We start from the raw sequence: 21,225 nt of genomic DNA, 5'->3' as shown, positions 1-21,225 counted from the left end.
TGCAAACTATTATATACAGGATGGATAAACAACAAGGTCTTACTATATAGCACAGGGAACTATGTTCAATATCCTGTGATAAAGCATAATGGTAAAGAATATGAAAAAGAATGTCTATATATGTACAGCTGAGTCACTTTGCTGTACAGCAGTAATTAACACAACATTGTAATTCAACTATACATCAATAAAAAATAAATAAATAAACATTGTTTTTGTTTTAGGCCGTCAGTGTCGCTTGAAATTTACCTACACATTTAATGATTTCTTTGTTCAATTAATTGTTTTCCACTTCTGTTTCTTTCCTCCTTCCCTACCTTCCACTGGAAACATCAAATGTTTTTTTTGCTGGTTTAAAAATTATAGATTCTCTTTTGAAATTTTAGTGGTTATTCCTAACTTACTAAGATGCATGCTAGTATTTTTTCCCATAAGCTTATTAACCTTACTTATAGTTGTGTCTACCTGGTGACCTTGGCATGCTCTCAGTTTCCTCTAAGCCCAGAATCTAACATAAATGTCATGCACATGAGAAGGGCTCAGTATTTGTTGGAATCATGTGTAATCTCTCCTCTAGTGTCTGAGTAAGTACTTGGCAAATTAACTCAGTATAGTTTAGAACGAGACAACACAATGGAAAGGGATTATTTGCCAAATACTTATTAGGAATTCTAGTATCGTTGCATCCTGACCCAGGCATCCTAGTGACCCTGTCTTCCAAAGACATCGAACATAACCCATCCTCAATATCCCTATCCTCATGGCACAATGGTCAGCTTTCTTACTGCCCTGTATTGAATACTAAATGGTCAAAGAAGCCAAATGAGGCAAGCACATCACCATTACAGACATGGGTCCCGTCTAACATGGCAGAGGGGAGAAACCCACCTACTAAGGAATGTAATCCAAGTACTTTGCTCATGTAATGAATTCCAGCTGAATAGTTCTTGGAAAATTTTTGAAAAGACTGGATTAGATAGTATCAGTGGACAGTATGAAAGTTCCCCATGAGAAGATCTCAATGGGAAGTTAAAGGAAATGGGGAAAGTTAGCTTATCTCATCCTCAGGAAATCTGGACTGAGATTCAAGGATATTGGGATTCCTTCCTTCTCTCTCTTTCTTTCTTTCTGTGCCTGCATTCTCTCTCTTTCTTTCCCTCCCTCTCTCTTGGATTTTTACTTCTTCAGTTTTTAATTAATAATGCTTGCCTCATATCTATGCCACAGAAAGATTAAGATTAATAAGTCATATTCAGCTACAAAAAGCACTTTCTGAGCCCTGAAAGATTGATTTTCACCATTCCTCACCTCCAGGATCCTTTGTTGATTGCAGCCTTGGACACAGTCTGAGTGAACACTCACGTGCCCCATAGCCAAGCAGCAAGGGAACTGCCAAAGCAAGAGACTTCCCCCTGGGGCACTGCATACCCCGTGACCTAAGGGGCATTCAAGTGCCCCTGCTGTGCCCTTCCCCCTTTTCACACTTCAGAGGTGGGCACTCTCCCATTTTCCTTGGGCCTCAGTGCTCCCTTCTACGTGTCAACAGAATAAGTTCCCCCACCATGTTTTCTTATAATTCTAGAAAATAATATTTTACATTTGTACGAACAGCTTTATAATGCTGTCATATTAGGGAAAACACTTCAAATGCTTTCGGTCAATCCATAGTCATATGCTTACTGTGCCTCTTTCCTTCTATTTTTTTCTTCTATTCATTTATTAATTTTCTTCCTCTCTCCTTCTTCCCTCTCTCTCTCCTCCCCCTCTCCCTTTCCTTCTTCTTTTCTCTCTTTGCTTCTTTTATTTTGTTCCATATATTTATTTTCTTCATAATAACAGACAATAAAATGTTAACATTTACTGCTTCTTCAGTTGTATTAACAACCATATTAGCAAAACTTCACATAGGCAGTATAAGTTAATCATCAAAAGAATTCTAGGCAGAAAATATCATTATCGTCATCATCAATCCTAATCTGCATATATAGAAAATCAAGCTCAGAAAGTCAAATTCAAGAGAGTAAAAAATCAAGCTAAGTAACTTGCCAAAGGTCCAAACTCGTCACCAAACCCAGGCATGTGCAACTGCGAAGTCCTTGGTCTCAACGCCGAGATATCTACTCCTGATCTCTGAATCTCTTTTCTATCATACGCCATTTGTCATGTAGGCGGTATTTTAAGAACCAACTTGTGGTAGACATTTTTAATGTCAGCATGTCAACTGCATTTTCTATTTAATGTTTGTAAGATTTCCTACAGATGGCCCCATTATTTTAGGTATCTCACACCCAACTGCAAGATAATGAGGAGGCTGATTTCAGCAAATGAATACATGTAAAAATTTTTTTTCTTATTATGTGTCTGTCAACTACAACAAATTATTCACGGTGCTACTTATAGCCTGACTTAGATTGAAAGTCCAGTTTGGGTGCCACAATCATGATGCTACTTAGAAATAGTATTTGAGGGTATGTTGTCACATGCCTCCGCGTCATTTTCCATAGAAGGTAGTCATTTCACAGAAACTATAGCCATAAGCATACACAGATTATAAGACATTCTCAGTCAGGTTTGGCTTCCTTCCATGTTGGTGTCTCCAGGATTGCATATTTTTTAAAAATTCTGTGGTGTTGGGAGACATTCTAGAATGTTCCTTCTCCCACATCTACCATATCAAGTCTAGTAGTTTTTACTTCCTAAATTCATCTTTTCCTCTATATCCTAACTGCTATCACCCCATCCTAGGCCTCCTTGTCTCTCTCCTGGAATACCAAAATAGCTGCCTAGATAGTCTCTGGGTTTCTAGAATTGGACCTCTCCAGTCTGAACTCCACCCTCTAATCTGAAGACATTTTGAAGACCAGAGCTGATCTAATCTGTCTTCTGCTTAAAAGCCATCAAGTTTTCATAACAAGTTAACAAAAATATACCCAAGTTCCTAAATATGACATACAAGGCTCTTAAAATATATCCCTGAACATTCATCTATCTCATTCCTTCCTTATATTAACTGTATGGAATGCCATCCTCAACCTCTCTCCCTGAGAGACTCCTGGAGTTTAAGCATTTTCTTTTTAAGTATTCCCTGATATTCCCAAGTTGAACTGACCACTTGCTATATTTTGTATATCCCATAACTTATAGTAAACTATTATAGTAAACACTCTACTGAATACCATTTATTTGACTAAGTCAACATGAACTGTGGCCTCCAGTGTGTCTCCTGTAGAGTTTGTCTCTAGTGTACTGTGAGCTCCTTGAGGGCAAAGTGTAACTTATTGGCCTATTTACCTAGAGTCAAGCACAGAACTTTGTATATTAGTTAACCATTAGTAATGTTTATTGAATTTAAAGAAAAAGGTAGTAAAACACAGAATCTAGAATAAAATACGACCTGACCCTAGTGCAACCAATAAAACCATCCCCAGAAACTACTGAAATACTCTCACATCTTTCATTTCTCTTTTCCTCTTTATCATCACTGCTACTTTCCTAATTTAAATTCTCATCATCTCTCACTTGGGTTATTGAAATAACCTGGGTACTGATCTCCATCCAATTTTTCCACTCCTCCCCCAAACCATCCTCCACACTATCAGACTGATCATACCAAAACAACTTGCTGATTATGTCAGTCTCTGGCTTTCACACACTTAGGAGCTCTCCACTAGCCTTTGGATGAAGTTCAAACTTCTTAGCTTGATCTATAAAAAGCCCTTCAAAACTTGGCCACAGTGTATATTCCATAATCTCCTGTAACTCCAAATATACAAACTCTTTCATAGCTCTGACTAGTATCCATGCAATTCTCTCTCCCTGGAATATTTGTAACTATTAACATCAACGATAAAAGCTTACTCATCCTTTAAAGACCAGTATAAATACCTCCTCCTCTCTCTTACTTTCTCTTATCATCTCCATTCACTTCACTTCACCCCACTCCAGAAGAATGAATCATTTATATACACATCCATTATACCATACATTGCATCATTGTATTTGTGTATGCATCTGTCTTTCTCACTGGACTGTAATCTACTTGAGAACAAGGGCTGTGGACTACCCATTTTTGTCTTTAAGGTGAAGTGCAGTACCTAGATGACAACTGGTAATTGGAGTTTGTGGAACGTTATATGCACCCAAACTATTCAGCAATGTATACTGTAATGTGGTGAGGGTACAGGGTATGTAAATATATATATATATGATATATACCATATATATATATATATATATATATATATATATATATATATATATATATATATATATATATATATATATATATATCCTGTGAAGTATCTATCTTGTACATAGAGTAAAATTAATGCTGAAATATTCCAAAGTATAGGCTATATCTTCCAATGTAGCTCAAAATTTATGATTATTAATTTCATGTAAGTTGTCTTATCTAATTTATACCATACTTGTAGACAAAGTACCATCTCAGAAAACCAGTTATGTGACTGCTGAATGACACTGGATGGAATAAAAGTTTCATTTGTAAATGAACATTTTAATCATGAACACATTGCATATCCTGAAACATTTCTGCCTTTTTCTGTTAAAACTTGAATTAAGATGATAAATGTTGTCAATGGAATTGTAATCATTGATTTATTCAACGAGTATTTGTCAGTTACTAAATGGCAGGTACTCAGGTTTTGTGACAAAGCATAAATAAAACTACAATGGCCTCTGCCTTCTTAGAACCTATAATCCAGAGTGTAGAGTAACAATAAACAAACATACATTATTCAATAATAATTATAAAAATTTTTATGAAGGAGAAGTCCAGGGTGTTATGAATGTATGTAACATCTCTGAACCTCAATTTCCTCATTTGTAAATATTCACAGTACTTTTGACATAATAATAATAATACCAATTGCTATTTATAAAAACCCCTTCTATCTGTTTACTGTTCACAAATAGTTTCACATCATTCATACATTTATTCTTGCAACAAATATTTATTGAAAGTCTACTCTGCACAAGGGATTATCCGAAGCACAGTGAATATAATGGTAAAGCCTAACTATACATGTTAAATAATCATACAAGTATGATGAGCACTATGAAGAAGAAAGTCCTGCCAACACAGAATATGCACTATTTTAAAGGATGATGGTAAGTATAAAGGGCAGTCACCAAATAGTGTGATAATTTAACATTGGCTACTTTAATAATGAGAGGTTTAAAAATACTTTCTAATGGTAATTTTTTTTCTTTAATTAATATGTAGGCACTGCATGATTCCCTGGAAATCCTATATGCTCTAAAATCCCTTTCCCAATTAAAAGTCCCATCCCATCTGTTTACAGAACTCAGGTAGCTATTTGATAGAAAGCAATTTCATCAGATTAAACTATGGTATAAACAAATCAATTGTCAGCCCTTCCAGAGATAACTGTATTTTAAAATGATTATTTATACTTTCAAATTCCTATATCTCTAACTGTGATAGGTGTGGCTAGGAACATTTTGGAAGTCAGGAGACTCCCTAAGAACCCCCAAACCATGCCCAGAAGAAGACAATCGCCTTTACTGCTGGCACAGGAGGGCAGTGCTTTAAAAGAAAGAGGGAAATCAATGTAAAAGAAATTCACATTATACATTTATTTTTACAAATTATTTCCAGAGTACCCTAGGTTCACCCATGAGTCCATTCTATCATCATAGTTGTGCACAATTGGAATTTATGGCATTGAAGAATGTCGCAAGATCCACAAAGAATAATGACCTTGAAGCATTTCACGATCCACAAAGAAAACGGCAGTGATAATCCCTAGGCACTATTCAGCTACTTTGGAACAATTTTCAACAACAATGGCTGAGATACAATTGGGTTTTAGAGTAACTTTCAGCTAACCAAAAAATATTAAGTCAAACACCTGATTCCCCAAGCAGTCTAGATAACTGGGGTTTTATGGTATGTTAACATAAACGTTAGACAATTATTTCCCCCATATGTTTCCCTGTTTTAAAACCCCCAGCAAAAGTCTTTGTAGGAGCTCTTGAAAATGTTCCTGAAATTTTATCCCATTTCAGTGGCTCTTATCTAAATTGTCTTTGCTGATATTGTTGTCTTATATGGCGATCTTGTGTGCCAAGTATTTTTCTCATTTCAACTGTGTCACAGTTTCTTTTTTATTTATTCAATTTAAAAACAAACTCTTCACATCATATCACAACTGATAATATCAGGTTGGCAATTAAAATATTGGCATTCTTTAACATTTAATGTGATTCATCCATTTTCGACTATTTTCAAAACTCAGCATAGTATGAGTAAGTCTTCCGTAGATACTAAAGAACAGTGTTCAATAAATTAACAACTTAGGATGCCTCACATTTATCAGCAAATCTGGTGAGTTGTATATCTGCCAAGGAGATGCTGGGTTATGAAATCAGCAACAACAGCTGTTGCAGCAATAGTACTTTTTCTTTTTTTCTACTATATACTGAATAGCTGTTTTTCTCTTCAAAGGCAAAAACTGGACCAAAAAAATACAAGAATCGAATGAGAAAGAAAATGGTGGTTTTCAATCTGACATCTTTCACTTCTATCTTGGCATGCTTTCTTAATATTTAATATTGATGACATAATTTGTAGATATTATTAACACTGGTACCTAACCTTTTGGATTTGAGTTTCTTTCCAGAGCATAAAGGTTTTGAGAGTTTTAGACAGTTCTTAATATCAATTTGAGTATCTGGAAGCCTAACATATAAAACTTATATTTTCTATGTTTTGGCAAATTATTTTAACAAATTATTTTTAAGTAGAGTATGTATACTCTCTAGCTATTGTTATACTAATAATTAAAATTACACTAACAGCCTACCTTTTGAACTTTTAATGTCTTTTATTGCATTTGAAGATTTTGGGGAATTGGAAAGGGTTGCAAAGATGAGATTTATGGGAGGAGCTTCAAGATGGCGGAAGAGTAAGACATGGAGATCACCTTCCTCCCCACAAATACATCAGAAATACATCTACATGTGGAACAACTCCTGCACAACACCTACTGAATGCTGGCAGAAGACCTCAGACCTCCCAAAAGGAAAGAAACTCCCCACGTACCGGGGTAGGACAAAAGAAAAAAGAAAAAACAGAGACAAAAGAATAGGGATGGGGCCTGCACCAGTGGGAGGGAGCTATGAAGGAGGAAAGGTTTCCACACACTAGGAAGCCCCTTTGCGGGTGGAGACTGCGGGTGGCAGAGGGGGGAGCTTTGGAGCCGCAGAGGAGAGCGCAGCCACAGGGGTGCGGAGGGCAAAGCGGAGAGATTTCCGCACAGAGGCTCGGCACCGAGCAGCACTCACCAGCCCAAGAGGCTTGTCTGCTCCCCCGCCGGGGCGGGCGGGGGCTGGGAGCTGAGGCTCGGGCTTCAGTCGGATCCCAGGGAGAGGACTGGGGTTGGCTGCGTGAACACAGCCTGAAGGGGGCTAGTGCGCCACAGCTAGCTGGGAGGGAGTCCGGGAAAAAGTCTGGAGCTGCCGAAGAGAGAAGAGACTTTTTCTTGCCTCTTTGTTTCCTGGTGCGTGAGGAGAGGGGATTAAGAGCGCCACTTAAAGGAGCTCCAGAGATGGGCGTGAGCCGCGGCTATCAGCGCGGACCCCAGAGACGGGCAGGAGACGCTAAGGCTGCTGCTGCCGCCACCAAGAAGCCTGTGTGCGAGCACAGGTCACTCTCCACACCGCCCCTCCTGGGAGCCTGTGCAGCCCGCCACTGCCAGGCTCCCGTGATCCGGGGACAACTTCCCCGGGAGAACGCATGGCGTACCTCAGGGCGCTGCAACGTCACGCTGACCTCTGCCGCCGCAGGCTCGCCCCGCATCCGTACCCCTCCCTCCCCCCAGCCTGAGTGAGCCAGAGTCCCCGAATCAGCGGCTCCTTTAACCCCATCCTGCCTGAGCAAAGAACAGACGCTCTCAGGTGACCTACACACAGAGGCGGGGCCAAATCCAAAGCTGAACCCCAGGAGCTGTGCGAACAAAGAACAGAAAGGGAAATTTCTCCCAGCAGCCTCAGAAGCAGCACATTAATCTCCACAATCAACTTGATGTACCTGCATCTGTGGAATACCTGAATAGACAACGAATCATCCCAAATTGAGGTGGTGGAATTTGGGAGCAACGATATAATTTTTTTTCCTTTTTTCTCTTTTTGTGAGTGTGTATGTGTATGCTTCTCTGTGTGATTTTGTCTGTATAGCTTTGCTTTTACCTCTTGTCCTATGGCTCTGTCCGTCCGTTTTTGTGGGTTTTTTTTTTGGTATACTATTTAGTGCTTGTTATAATTGGTGGATTTGCTTTACGGTTTGGTTGCTCTCTTCTTTCTTTCTTTCTTTTTTTAAATTACTTTTTAATTTTTTTAATTTTTAAAATTTTTTTATTTTAATAACTTTATGTTATTTTTTCTTCTTTCTTTCTTTTTTTCTCCCTTTTATTCTGAGCCATGTGGATGACAGCGTCTTGGTGCTCCAGCCGGGCGTCAGGCCTGTGCCTCTGAGGTGGGAGAGCCGAGTTCAGGACATTGGTCCACCAGAGACCTCCCAGCCTCACATAATATCAATCGGCGGGAGCTCTCAAAGAGACCTCCATCTGAACGCTAAGACGCAGCTCCACTCAACGACCAGCAAGCTACAGTGCTGGACACCCTATACCAAACAACTAGCAAGACAGGAACACAACCCCACACATTAGAGAGAGGCTGCCTAAAGTCATAATAAGTTCACAGACACCCCAAAACACACCACCGGACGCGGCCCTGCCCACCAGAAAGACAAGATCCAGCCTCATCCACCAGAACACAGGCAAGAGTCCCCTCCACCAGGAAGCCTACACAACACACTGAACCAACCTTAGCCACTGAGGACAGACACCAAAAGACAACGGGAACTACGAGCCTGCAGCCTGTGTAAAGGAGACCCCAAACACAGTAAGTTAAGCAAAATGAGAAAACAGAGAAACACACAGCAGATGAAGGACCAAGGTAAAAACACATCACACCAAACAAATGAAGAGGAAATAGGAAGTCCACCTGAAAAAGAATTCAGAGTAATGATAGTAAAGATGATCCAAAATCTTGGAAACAGAATGGAGAAAATACAAGAAACATTTCACAAGGACCTAGAAGAACTAAAGAGCAAACAAACAATGATGAACAACACAATAAATGAAATTTAAAATTCTCTAGAAGAAATCAATAGCAGAATAACTAAGGCAGAAGAACGGATAAGTGACCTGGTGATAAAATAGTGGAAATAACTACCACAGAGCAGAATAAAGAAAAAAGAGTGAAAAGAATTGAGGACAGTCTCAGAGACCTCTGGGACAAAATTAAACGCACCAAAATTCGAATTATAGAAGTCCCAGAAGAAGAAGAGAAAAAGAAAGGGACTGAGAAAATATTCGAAGAGATTATAGTTGAAAAATTCCCTAATATGGGAAAGGAAATAGTTATTCAAGTCCACGAAGCACAGAGAGTCCCATACAGGATAAATAAAAGGAGAAACACACCAAAACATATTAATCAAACTATCAAAAATTAAATACAAAGAAAAAATATTAAAAGCAGCAAGGGAAAAACAACAAATAACATACAAGGGAATCCCCATAAGGTTACCAACTGATCTTTCAGCAGAAACTCTGCAAGCCAGAAAGGAGTGGCAGGACATATTTAAAGGGATGAAGGGTAAAAACCTACAACCAAGATTACTCTACCCAGCAAGGATCTTATTCAGATTCAATGGAGAAATTAAAACCTTTACAGACAAGCAAAAGCTAAGAGAATTCAGCACCACCAGACCAGCTTTACGACAAATGCTAAAGGAACTTCTCTAGGCAGGAAACACAAGAGAAGGGGAAGACTTACAAAAACAAACCCAAAACAATTAAGAAAATGGTAATAGGAACATACATATCAACAATTACTTTAAATGTAAATGGATTAAATGCCCCACCAAAAGACATAGACTCGCTGAATGGATACAAAAACAAGACCCGTATATATGCTGTCTACAAGAGACCCACTTCAGACCTAGGGACACATACAGACAAAGTGAGGGGATGGAAAAAGATATTCCATGCAAATGGAAATCAAAGGAAAGCTGGAGTACCAATTCTCATATCAGAAAAAATAGACTTTAAAATTAAGACTATTACAAGAGACAAAGAAGGACACTATATAATGATCAAGGGATCAATCTAAGAAGCATATATAACAATTGTAAATATTTACGCACCCAACATAGGAGCACCTCAATACATAAGGCAAATGCTAACAGCCATAAAAGTGGAAATCAACAGTAATGCAATCATAGTAGGGGACTTTAACACCCCACTTTCAACAACGGACAGATGATCCAAAATGAAAACAAATAAGGAAACACAAGTTTTGAATGATACATTAAACAAGATCGACTTAATTGATATTTATAGGATATTTTCATCCAAAAACAACAGAATACACTTTCTTCTCAAGTGCTCATGGAACATTCTCCAGGATAGCTCATATCTTGGGTCACAAATCAAGCCTTGGTAAATTTAAGAAAATTGAAATCATATCAAGTCTCTTTTCCAACCACAACACTCACTATGAGACTAGATATCAATTACAAGAAAAAATCTGTAAAAAATACAAACACATGGAGGCTAAACAGTACACTCCTTAATAACCAAGAGATCACGGAAGAATTTAAAGAGGAAATCAAAAAATACCTAGAAACAAATGACAATGAAAACACGACGACCCAAAACCTATGGGATGCAGCAAAAGCAGTTCAATAGGGAAGTTTATAGCAATACAATCCTACCTCAAGAAACAAGAAACATCTCAAATAAACAACCTAACCTTACACCTAAAGCAATTACAGAAAGAAGAACAAAAAGAACCCAAAGTCATCAGTAGGAAAGAAATCATAAAGATCAGATCTGAAATAAATGAAAAAGAAATGAAGGAAATGATAGCAAAGATCAATAAAACTAAAAGCTAGTTCTTTGAGAAGATTAACAAAATTGATAAACCATTAGCCAGACTCATCAAGAAAAAAAGGGAGAAGACTCAAATCAATAGAATTAGAAATGAAAAATGAGAAGTAACAACTGACAGTGCAGAAATACAGAGGATCATGAGAGATTACTACAAGCAACTATATGCCAATAAAATGGACAACCTGGAAGAAATGGACAAATTCTTAGAAAAGCACAACCTTCCGAGACTGAACCAGGAAGAAATAGAAAATATAAACAGACTAATCACAAGCACTGAAGTTGAAACTGTGATTAAAAATCTTCCAACAAGCAAAAGCCCAGGACCAGATGGCTTCACAGGCAAATTCTATCAAACATTTAGAGAAGAGCTAACACCTATCCTTCTCAAACTCTTCCAAAATATAGCAGAGGGAGGAACACTCCCAAACTCATTCTACAAGGACACCATCACCCAGACACCAAAAGATGTCACAAAGAAGGAAAACTGCAGACCAATATCACTGATGAACACAGATGCAAAAATCCTCAACAAAATACTAGCAAACAGAATCCAACAGCACATTAAACGGATCATACACCATGATGAAGTGGGGTTTATCCCAGGAATGCAAGGATTCTTCAATATATGCAAATCAATCAATGTGATACACCGTATTAACAAATTGAAGAATAAAAAGCATATGATCATCTCAAGAGATGCAGAAAAAGTTTTCGACAAAATTCAACATGCATTTATGATAAAAACCCTCCAGAAAATAGGCATAGAGGGAACTTACTTCAATATAATAAAAGCCAAATATGACAAACCCACAGCCAACATCATCCTCAATGGTGAAAAACGTGACACCATTTCCACTAAGATCAGGAAGAAGACAAGGTTGCCCACTCTCAGCACTATTATTCAACATTGTTTTGGAAGTTTTAGCTGCAGCAATCAGAGAAGAGAAAGAAATAAAAGGAATCCAAATTGGAAAAGAAGCTGTCACTGTTTGCAGATGATATGATACTATACATAGAGAATCCTAAAGATGCTACCAGAAAACTACTAGAGGTAATCAATGACTCTGGTAAAGTAGCAGGATACAAAATTAATGCACAGAAATCTCTTGCATTCCTATGCACTAATGATGAAAAATATGAAAATGAAATTAAGGGAACACTCCCATTTACCAATGCAACAAAAAGAATAAAATACCTAGCAATAAACCTACCTAAGGAGACAAAAGACCTCCATACAGAAAACTATAAGACACTGATGAAAGAAATTAAAGATGATACAAACAGATGGAGAGATATATATACCATGTTCTTGGATTGGAAGAATCAACATTGTGAAAATGACTATTTTACCCAAAGCAATCTACAGATTCAATGCAATCCCTATCAAACTACCACTGGCATTTTTCACAGAACTAGAACCAAAAAAATCACAATTTGTATGGAAACACAAAAGACCCCGAATAGCCAAAGCAATCTTGAGAACGAAAAATGGAGCTGGAGGGATCAGGCTCCCTGACTTCAGACTATATTACAAAGCTTCAGTAATCAAGACAGTTTGGTACTGGCACAAAAACAGAAATATAGATCAATGGAACAGGATAGAAAGCCCAGAGATAAACCCACGCACATATGGTCACCTTATCTTTGATAAAGGAGACAAGCATATACAGTGGAGAAAAGACAGCCTCTTCAATAAGTGGTGCTGGGAAAACTGGACAGTTACATGTAAAAGTATGAAATTAGAACACTCCCTAACACCATACACAAAAATAAACTCAAAATGGATTAAAGACCTAAATGTAAGGCCAGACACCATCAAACTCTTAGAGGAAAACATAGGCAAAACACTCTATGACATAAATCACAGCAAGATCCTTTTTGACCCACCTCCTAGAGAAATGGAAATAAAAATTAAAATAAACAAATGGGACCTAATGAAACTTAAAAGCTTTTGCACAGCAAAGGAATCCATAAACAAGACGAGAAGATAACCCTCAGAATGGGAGAAAATATTTGCAAATGAAGCAACTGACAAAGGATTAATCTCCAAAATTTACAAGCAGCTCATGCAGCTCTCAATATCAAAAAACCAAACAACCCAATCCAAAAATGGGCGGAAGACCTAAATAGACATTGCTCCAAAGAAGATATACAGATTGCCAACAAACACATGAAAGGATGCTCAACATCACTAATCATCAGAGAAATGCAAATCAAAACTACAATGAGATATCATCTCACAGCAGTCAGAATGGCCATCATCAAAAAATCTACAAACAATAAATGCTGGAGAGGGTGTGCGGAAAAGGGAACCAACCCTCTTGCACTGTTGGTGGGAATGTAAATTGATACAGCCACTATGGAGAACAGTATGGAGGTTCCTTAAAAAACTAAAAATAGAACTACCATACGACCCAGCCATCCCACTACTGGGCATATACCCTGAGAAAACCATAATTCAAAAAGAGTCATGTACCACAAGGTTCATTGCAGCTCTATTTACAATAGCCAGGACATGGAAGCAACCTAAGTGTCCATCAACAGCTGAATGGATAAAGAAGATGTGGCACATATATACAATGGAATATCACTCAGCCATAAAAAGAAACGAAATTGAGTTATTTGTAGTGAGGTGGAAGGACCTAGAGTCTGTCATACAGAGTGAAGTAAGTCAGAAAGAGAAAAACAAATACAGTATGCTAACACATATATATGGAATCTCAGGAAAAAAGAAAAAAGAAAAAAAAAGGTCATGAAGAACCTAGGGGTAAGACGGGAATAAAGACACAGACCTACTAGAGAATGGACTTGAGGATATGGGAAAGGGGAAGGGTAAGCTGTGACAAAGTGAGAGAGTGGCATGGACATATATACACTACCAAATGTAAAATAGATAGCTAGTGGGAAGCAACCGCATATAACAGGGAGATCAGCTCAGTGCTTTGTGACCACCTAGAGGGGTGGGATATGGAGGGTGGGAGGGAGGGAGATGCAAGAGGGAAGAGACATGGGAACATATGTATGTGTATAACTGATTCACTTTGTTATTAATCAGAAACTAACACACACACACACAAAAAAAGAGATTTATGAATACTATTATTTCTGCTAACCAAAGAATATTCATATATAATATAGCCTTTTTCAGCTTGATGTTTTTGTAATCCTGAAAGTGATATTTTATTTCCTTTTGTTCCCTGACATGCATGCATATAGTTACCCAAGAAAAAGGTTTTAACACCTATCCTTTGCAAAGTATTGCAGATAAAACAGATTAATCAGACATAGGCCCTGCCCTCAGGAAGCTTATAGTAGTCTAGTGAATCAGACCTGGAGTTTTAATTTAGATTACGTTAACTAGTAGATAAATGACCTTGGATAGTTAACATCTAGGATGAGCATTCCTGTTCCTCTATAAAATAGGAATAATAATATTTCCCTCCTCAAAGAGTTACTGTGAAAATTAAATTAGATCACAGATATGAAGCACTACTCTCCTACACAATAAATGCTCAGTAAATAAGAGCTATTTGCTATTGTTGTTTCTGTCCTCCTCCTCCTCCTCCTCTTCCTCCTTCTGCAACAGCAGAGGAAAACAGGGAAGCCAGAGAACGGGAAATAGGGAGGAATCAGGGATAACATTTCCAAGCAGGTGGTCTATCAAAATTGTGTAGAATTTGAACGTACGAACTTTGTAGCAAAGGACATTCCAGATAGAAGAAGCATTGTGCAAAAATGCCTGGAGTTACTGATTCAAACTTTGCTCAGAAAATCAGTGTGAATTCCATCTATGAAAACCAAATATCACTTCTGTGGCAACAATTCTTCTGTGTGTTTTGTGGGAGAGGAAGTTTGCTGAACATATTTCTGTTCTCCTTTGATTCTAAGTTGAGGAACTCAGGAGAGCAGAACCAGTTACTTATAAGCAAAGACCTCCATTCCCGCAGTCATCAGTTCACTTTCTGGGAAAGAGGGTCTCCATACCTGCCAGAAACTGAGATCAGAGCAAAGGGAATGATCAACCAGATTTTGCTGTCTTCTACTTTTGGAAAATTTTTAAATTGTCAAACATCAATCACTGACGCCATTATGTGCCTTCAAACATATTCTGTAATGAAGATTATATAATTGTATCTCTGAGTATCAGTGCTGAAGTAGCATTTATCTATGTTTCACCCCTGTTCTAATCTTCAGAGCGCTAAAAGGGATTTTATGGTTGACATAACGATTTCTTTGAAGAAGGAAGTTCACTTGGCCCCGAGGCCTTGCCAACATCAAAGAGCTTGGTCCAAATGGTTCCTTCATTGTGAACATAATATGATTCATTTGTTTTCCCCATCCTTCCTCCTGATTCTCCCCAATTGCTGAAATGGGATGTGCATGTTCTTTCATAAACACACAAACTTTCTTTATAATATATTCTATCAGCAAGCACTAGTTAAACTATTGGCTTCAAAGGTCTATAGAAGTGCATGAAATATAACATAAAATATTTAATAATGGTGATAAACTGCACAGTCTTTCTTCATAGTGATTTCAAAATTGAGGCCATGCATCTCAGACCTAAGAAGAATATTATGACAGCGATACTCAAAATAATGCATGCTATTTTTAAAATGGGAAATGCAAAAAGGTGCTGAGGTTGGAAAAGTGTCCAGTGAATTGGAAGATGAAACAAATATAGACAACTACCTGACTGGACCACAAATATACTTTCTTTCTCCTCATCACACTTTTTCCAAAGCACTATTTTTTCTTCCTCAATGTTATCACACATATACATTTACATTTTGCTGTTTCCCCAAAACCCTCATCCACTCTTTTATAAAAATAAATTTATTTATTTATTTTTGGCTGCATTGGGTCTTCATTGCCGTGCACAGGCTTTCTCTAGTTGCAGCGAGCGGGGGTACTCTTCATTGCGGTGCACGGGCTTCTCATTGCGGTGGCTTCTCTTCTTTGCAGAGCATGGGCTCTAGGTGCACAGGCTTCAGTAGTTGTGGCACGCAAGCTCAGTGGTTGTGGTGCACGGGCTTACTTGCTTCATGGCATGTGGGATCTTCCCGGACCAGAGCTCGAACCCGTGTCCCCTGCATTGGCAGGCGGATTCTTAACCACTGCAACACCAGGGAAGTCCCCCTTATCCACTCTTTATAGAAACAGAGATGTTCCAATTGTTATTCCTCATTGAGAATTGGAGTAAATTTCACTTCAGGACCTTGCCCTTGAAGGAGCTAAAACGACTTTTTTCCTTTTTTCTTTTCCCTTTTCCCTCATGAACCGCTGGGTTTATAAACTTTGAATCTAGTGTCCGTTTCTGGCCCAATGGATAATGCTTTGGTCCTTTTTCTAAACCCAGTCCAGGCTGCTCAAGTGCCTCAGATGGTTTCTGTGAATCTGGGTAGAGCTTTGCAGAACTGAGCTGAGCTCCACATTGAAAAATGGATATTTTATAATTGTGGTTGTTTTACCGTTTCAATATAACCCTATAGCTATTACCTCTTAGACATTCTAAATCTTTGAATTGACTTTGTCTTTCCTTTTTATAGTTATAATACATTTTAAACATGTAGAAACATCCAGAGGGTAATATTACAAATACCCATTTAACTATCACCCAAATGTAAAGATTTTGCAACATTTGAGTCAGAACTTTTTGTAATAAAATAAAACAGTGCAGAAAGTTTAAGTCTAATTATACTCACTGTGACCTTTATATAGAAAGTACTGTATTTTATTCATATGAATATAATAGTTTACTAATAATATTAACATTTACTTTGGGCTTATGAGATGTCAGGCAGTATGCCTCTGTCCATCTATTGATTAACAGATTGTTTCCTTTTCCTTATTATTACAAAAATCCATATATACATAAATATACACGTATATATATGTATGTATATGTCTATGTGCACGTCATATATATTGTATTAGTTTGGTAGGGCTGCAATAACAAAATACCATAGACTATGTGGCTTAAACCACAGAAATTTATTTCTCACAGTTGTGGAGGCTAAAAGTCTGAGATGGAGGTGTCAGCAGGTTTGGTTTCTCCTGAGGCCTCTCTGCTTGGCTCGTATACGGCTGCCTTCTCACTGTGTCCTCACATGGCCTTTTCTCTGTGCATGTGCAGCCCTGGTGTTCTCTCTGTGTCTGTATTTCCTCTTCTTATAAGGACAACAGGCCAGATTAGATTAGGGCCTACCCTAAGGGTCTCATTATAGCATAATCACCTCTTTGAAGATCCTGTCTCCAAATACAGTTACATTCTGAAATTACGGAGGTTAGAACTGCAACATACACATTTTGGGGGAACACAATTCAGCCCATAAGAGTTGTGATACAGTAGTCTTTTTTGTTTTTGTTCTAGTTGCGTCATGCGGGATCTAGTTCTCTGACCCGAGATCGAACCCGGGCTCCCTGCGTTGGGAGCGTGGAGTCTTAACCACTGGACCACCAGGAAAGTCCCTGTGATACACTAGTTTTTGTGGTTGGTGGTTTGTTTCTTTTAGGGACTGTACCAGGGAATGGAATGGGATTGCTGACTCTTAGGGAATATATAACTTCAACTTTGTTAGGTATTGGCAAATTGCTCTTCAGATTGCTTCTTCGAATTTGTATGCCCACCAACAGGGTAACAGAGTCTGTTTTGTCCATTTCTTTCCCAAAACTTGGCATTGTCATACTTTAATTTTTGCCGCATTGGGGGGTATGAGATATATCATTTCTTAATTTTGCAGTTCTCTGTATATTAACAAATTTGCACCTGTTTCCTATGTTATTGGCCTTTCATGTTTCTTCTCCTGTGAACTACCTGTTCTTAGTCTTTAGCTATACTTCTATTTGCTTATTTGACTTTTTCTTCTTGCTTCATATTAATTCCTTTTTTTCTTCCAATTTTATTGAGATATATTTGACATACAGCACCATGTAAGTTCAAGGTGTACAGCATAATGATTTGACTCATATATCATGAAACTATGACCACAAGTTTAGTGAACATTTGCCATCTCATAGATATAAAAATAGAAATTTTTTCCCTTATGATGTGAGCTCTTAGTATTTATTCTGTTAACAACTTTCATATATAACATACAGCAGTGTTAATTCTATTTATCATGTTGTACATTACATCCCTAGTATTTATTTATCTTATAACTGGAAGTTTGTACCTTTTGACCACCTTCATCCCTTCATCCAATTCCCCGCCCCCACCCCCACCTACCTCTGGTACCACAACTCTGATCTCTTTTCTATGAGATTTTTTTCTTTTTGAAATATCATTGGGACTTCCCTGGTGGCTCAGTGGTTAAGAATCTGCCTGCCAATGCAGAGGACACGGGTTCGAGCCCTGGTCCGGGAGGATCCCACATGCTGCGGAGCAACTAAGCCCATGCACCACAACTACTGAGCCTGTGCTCTAGAGCCCACGAGCCACAACTACTGAGTCCGCGAGCCACAACTACTGAAGCCCGCGTGCCTAGAGCCCGTGCTCCACAACAAGAGAAGCCATCGCAATGAGAAGCACACGTACCACAGCGAAGAGTAGCCCCCACTCACCACAACTAGAGAAAGCCCACGTGCAGCATCAAAGACCCGATGCAGCCAAAAAATAAATAAATTTATTTAAAAAAGAAATATCATTGACCTACAACACTGTTAGTTCCTGTTACACAACATAGTGATTTAATATTTCTATACATTTCAAAATGATCACCGTAAGTCATTACAACATGTCACCAAAAATGTTACATAGTTTTTGACTATATTCCCCACACTGTACATTTCATAGCTATGACTCATTTATTTTGCAACTTGAAGTTTATACTTCTCAATCTCCCTCTCCTATTTCTTTCCTCCCCCACCCCCCTTCCCCTCTGGCAACCGTTTGTTCTCTGTATCTGTAACTCTATTTCTTTTTTATTATGTTTGTTCATTTGTATTAATTCTTTATGTTATTAGGGATGTTAATTATTTTCAGTTACGTAAGTTACAAATATCTTCTCCAAGTCAGTGCTTATAACTGAGCTTAGTTTATGATGGCTTTTGTCTTATAGAAAATTCCAATTTCAATATCAAATTGTTAGTCTATTCATTTTCATTTGCGCCTTTTGTATCTTGCAAATCTTTCCCTACTCAGGTATAATTAAGATATTCTCCTACACTTTATTCTACATTTCTTAAAATGTGTTTTTTTTTTTCTCTTTAAATTTATCTAGAATGAAGAGGTTATGGTGTTATTTTTAAACTCTCATTTTATGTTTCTACATTGACTGTAAGTTGTTTCAGCATAACTTATTTTGTAATCCATCTTTTCACGACTAATTTGCAATGCCACTTCTGCCATATACCAAATGCTCATATAACAGCTAACAACTATTATACATATGTTATTTGTTAGTCATTGTATTTGCATTATATAGTATAATCCTTGAAACACTTGCATGAAGAAGGTATTATTTCCATTCTACAATTAAGGAAACTGATGTAAAAAAAGTCTAATATTTTCTCCAATGTCACAAAACCAGCAAGTGGAGGAGCCTGGAATTGAGCCCAAGCAGTTTGATTACCACTATTCAATGACACTTCTTTTATATATATATGAAATAGTTTCTGGAGTTTACATTTTTCCACTGGTTCACTTGATTATGCATGTGACAAATCACACACTTTTAATGATTTTTCCTCTTTAATATCTTCATATTGGTAGGGCAATCTTTCCCATCTCATGTTTTCTTCACAAGTATATCAATCATTCTTACCAATCTCGTTGTATTTAAACTCAGCTTCTTAAATTCCATTAAATCCTCCCTGAATTTTGTTGTAAGCACATTATACTGAAGATCATTTTTGAGAGAATTAACATCAGTATGATATCGAGACTTTTTACACACAAACATGCTAGGATCCTTATTTTTAAGGTCAATTTTAATTTTTAGGGTGCCTTTTTTCCTAAGACTATTTTTTAGAACAGTTTTAGAGGTTTATAACACAACTGAGAGGGAGGTACAGAGATTTCCCATATACCCCCTGCCGCCCTACACCTGCATAGCCTCCACCCTTATCAATATCATTCACCAGAATGGTATTTTTTTTTTAAACAAGAATGAACCCACATTTATACATCATAATCACTTAAAGTCTGTAATTTACCTTAGGGTTCACTCTTAGTGTTTTACATTCTATTTAGTTTGGAAGGTCAAATTTTATGTCCTTCAAACTCAGCAGAGGCATATTTAAAAAATAAAATAAATGTGTGATCTGGAAGGTTTTGGAAAACTGTCAATGCTCTCTCAGACATTACACCATATTGCTAGATCAGCAATACATTATTATTGATTTCACATGATAGTGTCAAGCTGAACTAACATTACAACATGGGATAGCATTGAAATTGATATACCTGAATAATTCAAGCTGTTATTATTCTAAGTCAGCCATTTTTTAAAAGCATAAGTATTTTAAAAATAAAGTTTCTTCTAAAATACCATATGATATCACTTATATACGAATCTTAAAAAATGATACTGGGGCTTCCCTGGTGGTGCAGTGGTTGAGAATCTGCCTGCCAATGCAGGGGACACGGGTTCGAGCCCTGGTCTGGGAAGATCCCACATGCCGCGGAGCAACTAGGCCCGTGAGCCACAACTACTGAGCCTGCGCGTCTGGAGCCTGTGCTCCGCAACAAGAGAGGCCGCGATAGCGAGAGGCCCGCGCACCGCGATGAAGAGTGGCCCCCAATTGCCGCAACTAGAGAAAGCCCTCGCACAGAAACGAAGACCCAACACAGCCAAAAATAAATAAATAAGTAAATAAATTAAAAAATTTTTTTAAAAAAGGGAAAAACAAAACAAGTTTATTAAAAAAAATGATACAAATGAACTTATTTACAAAACAGAAACAGACTCATGGACACAGAAAACAAACTTATGGTTCCCAAACGGGAAAGGGGGGGATAAATTAGGAGTTTGGGATTAACAGATACACACTACTATATATAAAATAAATAAACAACAAGGACCTACTGTATAGCACAGGGAACTATACTCAATATCTTGTAATAACCTATAATGGAAAAGAATCTGAAAAAATATATATACACACACATACATGTGTAACTGAATCAATTTGCTGTACACCTGAAACATTGTAAATCAACTATACTTCAATTATATATATACATTATTATTTTTTTATTTTTTTATAAACATATGGGCTTCTA

At 37.6% G+C, this 21,225-nt stretch overlaps 1 long non-coding RNA gene across 1 annotated transcript in view; it reads right to left on the bottom strand.

The window, feature by feature from the left end:
* LOC309620126 overlaps positions 1 to 21,225 on the bottom strand; it is a 64,821-nt gene that overhangs the window by 38,275 nt on the left and 5,321 nt on the right. The gene's annotated exons all lie outside the window — the stretch shown is intronic.

The sequence above is a fragment of the Balaenoptera borealis genome (assembly GCF_965194805.1).
Source record: "Balaenoptera borealis genome assembly, chromosome: X".
Taxonomy (NCBI): Eukaryota; Metazoa; Chordata; class Mammalia; order Artiodactyla; family Balaenopteridae; genus Balaenoptera; species Balaenoptera borealis.
The sequence above is the reverse complement of the archived record's forward strand: the minus strand, read 5'-3'. Positions and strand labels throughout refer to the sequence as shown.